Source organism: Branchiostoma lanceolatum, chromosome 3 (genome assembly GCF_035083965.1).
Source record: "Branchiostoma lanceolatum isolate klBraLanc5 chromosome 3, klBraLanc5.hap2, whole genome shotgun sequence".
Lineage (NCBI taxonomy): Eukaryota > Metazoa > Chordata > Leptocardii > Amphioxiformes > Branchiostomatidae > Branchiostoma > Branchiostoma lanceolatum.
The window spans coordinates 28,489,181-28,495,449 of record NC_089724.1 but is presented as its reverse complement, the minus strand read 5'-3'; the positions used below and the strand labels follow the sequence as shown (position 1 = coordinate 28,495,449).

Genomic DNA, 6,269 nt, shown 5'->3' with positions numbered 1-6,269 from the left:
TAATTATGCTAATGAGAACCTAATTTTCATAATTCCTGCATAAACTTTTATTTCCCTTATGTACATGCTACAGATGCCATATTGGAAGTGTAGGTAACTTTAGGAAATGTGAATACACCAGGGTTAACATTATGCTAATGAGGACGTCATTTGCATAATCAACACGGAAACTTCTATTGCCCTTACAGTAAATACTACGGATACCATATTGGAGGTGTAGGTTCCTTTCGGGAAGGTGAATACACCTGGATGTGCGTTATGCCAATGAGGACCTTATTTACATGATTAATGCAGAAACCTCATATTCCTTTTGTTGTAAATGCTACGAATGTCGGAGGTGTAGGTACATTTTTGAAAATTGAATGCAACGGAATGTACATAATGCTAATGAGGACCTCATTTGCATAATCTATGCAGAAACGTCATATTTCCCTTTCGGTACATGCTACAGATGTCATATTGGAGGTGAATGTGACTTTAGAAAAGGTGAATACAATGGAATGTGTGTTATGCTCATAAGAACATCATTTGCATAATTGTTGCAGTAAGTTCATATCATCTTTACGGTAAATGGTATAGATGGCATATTGGAGGTGTAGATAGCTTTAGAAAAGGTGACTACAACGGAACGTCAGTTACGCTAATGAGGACCCAGGTTGCATAATTCATGCAGCGACTTCATATTTCTTTTGCCGTTAAGGGGAAGGGAATATCCTGCATTTTATCGAAAATAATACCCTTCTAGTTTTTTGTCTGTCTTTCCATCAAAAAAGAAAAATAGCTACTAAAGCAACCAGTGCATTTTTTTTTCAAATAGTCAGTTTAGGGCATTTTTTCACTTTGTTGAACACCTATTTGATATTAGGTATGATAATAGTATCAGTCATATAACTATATCAGTCAAGAAAACAGCACACCCCTGTACACACTTCACAAGACATGTATTGTGTGGCTTTTTGCAAAGCCATCGCTTGTAACAGACAGTATCACATGGGAATTGCTTTCCAATGAAAATAAAGTATCCTTTTTAAAATATCTGATAAAACTTGGTAATATAAATATATATCTTATTCCATATTTCCATAAAATCTATGTGATGCTCTGCTAGTTTACAAATAATGCACAGATGCAGACACTGCACATTTATACATGTATTTTTCTTTCTGCATGCAAGTTAAAATCTTGTGTCATACAACCTGACACAAATATTGTAAGCTAAATCCTATTTATTTTTCTGCAGGAACATTTTTGATCCTGTTGCGACCACTAGTCCAAGGAACTTCTTGCCGATCTTGAACAACACCTTCTCATGTTTACGGGGGACAGAGGACCTCCTCAACTTATCAATCAGTGACAACATTTTCCCTGCTTTTCTTAGTACAGATTGACCAAGTCCTCCACTATTCCCCATCTGTTGTTCCTGTGCAGAGGAGGAACTCAGCATCTCAGCTGTCAGCCTCTTCTCCTCCTGAGACAACAGCTGGGCTCTCAGCATGGTGTTTTCACTGCAGGGCAGCAGAAAATGCAATAAAACCATCTGTATTCATTCTGAAATATTCACGTTTCTTTAAGAATTTCTGAAATGTAACAATTAGAAAACACTGACACAATCATAGCTTTATTTGGATCTGCAATGGAATATTCTAAGAATGGATTTGCTGAGATGATTTACTAGTAATTGTCCTATATTGTTTTAGATTCATATTGGTGAAAAAAAGTTGACTCACTCCCTCTGTTCCTCCAACAGGATCTCGAGCTCAGCAATCCTAAACTCGCTCAGCTCTTGTGCTTCCACATCTCGGCTGTCCAAACCGGAAATAAGTCAAACATCAATGGTTACCATTCAACTCTAGCCAAACACCAAGTTGTTCATGCAAGTTGATGGCACATACTGTCTGCCTTCATCATCACGGGTGGTTAAGGATGAAAAAGATTTTCCTAATGTTCTGGACTGTGGGAATGAAAGGTGCCTCCACCCCTGAGGTGTTGCCAAAAAGACCCTGAAGCTATTACTCACCAGTCTCCTCCTGCCTTCAGAGCTGTCACCTGTGCCTCCAGATTACTGATCTTCATGTTCTTCTGGGCACACCTGTAGGAGATGATAAGATTGGAATGTTAACAAATCTATCTAGACATTTTCTAAAGGGAAAAATATCAACATTTGAGAACCATGCAATAAAAGTAGTACATGTCCCCGTGGCAAAAACGGTAAGGAAACCCTGCGGCTTGACTTTCAAAGCTACTGAAAATTTATCATGTTTTGCAGGGACTTGATTTTGCAGAAGGAGGTGAAAGGATGTTTCCGTGGTGTTTTAAATTTGTGTTCAAAACAATGATGCAGTACAGATAGGTAATACACTGAAAATGCGGTGTCGTGATTTTGCAACAGAAAGGTCCCAATAAAAACCTCAAAAATCAAACCTTTGCAAACATACAAATATCGACAGTATTTGTTTACAAGAAACTACATAGAAAAGCACTTAAAGTTGTTAAATATATCTACAAACCTGTTCTTTTCCTCATGTAATTCACACATGGCCCTGATAAAAAGAGATGAGAAAGTGCATATTATATAAATTGTACATGCTTACATTTGTCTACTTATATGTAAGATAGGTTTTTCCCCTTTTTTTTAAATGAGATGAATTAATTCAAATATCAAATCCTTTTTAATAAGATGAATCTAGTCAAATATTAAATCAGTGTTATTCATTATGATGCTTTACAAAAATAGTCACCTATTTTGAAACTCTCATTGCATTTACTTCTCACTAGTTCTCAGGAGAAATGACCTGAGGCAAAGTTTGTTTTCTTTTCTACCAGTCTATACTTAGTCATCCTCAATTACAACAATGCAGAAAAATAAACAACTTTCATCTCAAACAACAAGGTCACATTCCAAGGGCCCCAAAATGGACCTTGACCTTCGTCTTACCAAGACCTACCCACACACCAAATATCATGTAATCCATCCAGAGGTTCTGGAATTATGCTGACTACAAAATCCGGAAAGTTAACACACACACACAGACAGACACACAGACATGCCAAAAACTATACCTTAATTGTTCATGTCCGTTATTACTGTACTCACGTTACTAGGTCTGCACAAGACTGGTAGAGCTCCCTGTGTTTGTAAACAAATTATATTCAGATTTAATACAAGGCGGCATTTCTTGAAATGGATACAAAATTTCATAATATCATGGAAAATAACAATTAAGGGCCTACATGTTACTTGTTACAGCAGGATTTGATATTTGAAAATATTTTAATGTCAGGGTAGTTAGAAAATTTTCCCTACCGGTATTGACAGACTAAACATTTTCTCTATTCTGACAATTGGTGTTCACCAAGAATATGTATGGAAAGTCACACAATATTTTCCTCTTCATAATTGTCATTCCCCTTAAGGAAAGCTATTCTCGGAACTGAACTGACCAAAGCTTATAACACAATCATGTACTACGTCAATACATAATAGATATCATCAATGGTGAACTGTAATTTCAACTTGCAAAAGAAGTTTAGATATGAACATAAACTACAAAGATGGAACACAAACTAAGTTTCAAATTTATAACTTATTACCTTTCATGTCTGACCTTGGCATCATCTGCTTGCCTATGATAATCAAAGAAAAATTGTGCATTAAAATAGATAATTGATTACTACAGTCCAGTCATCAAATGAGCTGACCAAATTGCTCAATGTATCAGATGATTGATAGTACCATTCATGTCACCAGTTTAGAAACTGCAAGTTAAAACTATAAGGGTTCGACTGCATACAAAACTTCAACACAGGAGGTTCAAGTGTTTTTATTATATTTCTAAGGTTTGTGCAAAGATTACTGTGAGTGTATCAGAAACCTGACCCAAATAGAAATCAAATTGTCAGAAAACGATAAAGACTGAAAGAAAAAACAGACTTAACGGGGGCCGCCCGAACCTCGCACGCGCCCGAACATCGCACGGATTTTTTACTGATCTTATTTTGCATAAGTACGCCGTGTTTGTGTCCAATGACTATGCTGATAAGGAAGGTAAATAACCCAAGTTCATGCACATAATTGTCATTTACATTCAAAACATATGTGTACATATTCATTTCTTGTTTTGTCGAAAAGTAGTATTTTGACAATAATGATGGCAACGCTGAGTAGAGGGTCACTGCGTAGCTAGACGGCCCGGCACCTAAATATACGACCTGTGCCAAGCAGATACATAAGTCACACAGCTATCATACACATAAGAAAAATAATTTCATAAAACACTAAAAAATTGGATCTTTAGGTGTTTGTTGAGAAGAAAACCGACCAAAGAAAAACAACGTAAACATTGCTGTCGTCTGACGACGTTGTTTTCCCGCCATTTTTTTGGACCGCGATGGTGGCGGGACGATTCAACGCACAGTTTTGTTACGCTCTAACATGTGATTGGTACCGTCTATGAAAAGGAAACTGAATACAGAGATGGCGAAGATGTTTCCCAATAAGTAGACGGAGTATTGTTGATGTAAGCGGTGTCGTTTTTTCGTAATGATTTCGTAAGTCGGGCCGCATTCAATACGTACGTCGGGCCGCGTAGTAGCCTATTTCCCGTGGGAACATGAGCTGGGATGCGCTAGATATAGCCCTTCTCACATGACGTTAGAAGTGCACACAGTCAAAATTTTCCGGTCAAAAGAAAGCTAGAATATAGCAGACTTCAAGCCTTATTTACATTTCCCTAACTTCATCACCAACTTCCGAAGAGAGCAAAATTACCAAAGCGTACTAAGTTAGGCACACTATCTGGCGTAGCACTAAATCAGAAGGTACATTCGTGAAAATGTCTCACAGCGTCTTCCGCATGTAACGCGGAGCATGAAGGGCCCATGAACAGTATGAATACATTTCTTGTCCAAGTATGGTCTTTAGATGAATGTGTTCAAAATTCATTCATTAAAACCTGACCACTCTCTGGCAACCAGCAATGGAGCGCCGTGAGTTCCAGCGCGTAAAAAAACGTCCGATGGTTGGGCACCCCCCGTTACAGCTTATAATCAGCGAGGAGAATCTCCAGCTCAGCAATCTTGAATGAAGACCTGGCCAAGTCATCTTCGGAAACTTTGGCTTGCCTGTTTCAGGGAGAAAACATAAAGTGCATCAATTCTGTCACTGTCCTTACAAATATGATTTTGTCATAATGATAAACAGTAGTGCTCTATATTATGCATTATAGCCAGGCGCTGTCTCATGTTTGCAAAGCTGGTGTGTAACACTTAATAGCAGACACAGTTACTTAATGGACAAGTGCAGGACTTTCTTGAGGCACTTGAACACTTAATTTTACAAAGACGGTGAAGCGTTTGTTGTTTTAGATGTTTGCGGAGTAACAAAGCAACTTACTGTTGCGTCAGCTCTAGAAATGTGTCGCATTCCCTGAAAATTAGGGAGTATAACGCACTTTGCATTAAAGCCTTCAAAGACATTACACACTTAAAAACACAGACACACAAAACTACACACATACACACACCTATATATACACACAGACACACCCATACGCACACACACAAATACACACATATACACACATACATACACACATACACGTACACACACATACACACGCATACACACTCATATATACATGCATGTGCGCAAACACACACACACACAAGCACACACATATGTACATCCTCAGGTGCGCACACACACACACACACACAAACACACATGTACACAGACCTGCACGCACATACACACAGTACATACAGACACACACAGAGACACCAACACATCTACACGCACACACAAATAAACATGCATACAGACACAAAAACACAGTCACATATATGCATACACACATGCAAGGGCAAACATATACATGTACACATACACACATTAAAACACATACACACACACACACAAACATGCACACATACAAAAACACACACACACACATACAGGCATTTACACCCACACACATCTACACACACTCACAAATACACATATTACATACAACCACACACACACACAAATACAGACTGACACACAAACTTATGTACACGCACATACATACACACACACAAACACACACACACACACAAACTTACTCATACACATACAGACACATGCACACACACACACAGACACAAACAAACGCACACAAATACGCACAGTGTTAAACAAGCTAAGAAAAGTTACACACTATGCATCTTTAGAAGAACTGACATTTTTTCCCATTGGTTACACATTTGGCTCTGTGCTTTTGTAAGATAAA

General features: G+C 38.1%; 3 long non-coding RNA genes across 5 annotated transcripts in view; all 3 read right to left on the bottom strand.

Annotated features, from left to right (window-relative positions):
• Positions 1-924: 924 nt before the first annotated feature.
• On the bottom strand, positions 925-2,031 carry LOC136429348 (uncharacterized). The gene is made up of 2 exons (XR_010754742.1): positions 1,728-2,031; positions 925-1,505 (listed from the first exon to the last, which is right to left on the bottom strand). It is a non-coding gene; the product is annotated as an uncharacterized lncRNA (long non-coding RNA).
• A 471-nt stretch (positions 2,032-2,502) lies between these two features.
• Positions 2,503-6,269, bottom strand: part of LOC136431298 (uncharacterized) — a 49,733-nt gene continuing 45,966 nt past the window's right edge. For all 3 annotated transcript variants that reach the window (XR_010755017.1, XR_010755016.1, XR_010755018.1), the window contains one exon: positions 2,503-2,540. This is a non-coding gene — a long non-coding RNA (uncharacterized lncRNA). The remainder of the gene's footprint in view (positions 2,541-6,269) is intronic.
• LOC136431299 (uncharacterized) lies at positions 2,900-5,171 on the bottom strand. The gene is made up of 3 exons (XR_010755019.1): positions 5,038-5,171; positions 3,592-3,624; positions 2,900-3,127 (listed from the first exon to the last, which is right to left on the bottom strand). It is a non-coding gene; the product is annotated as an uncharacterized lncRNA (long non-coding RNA).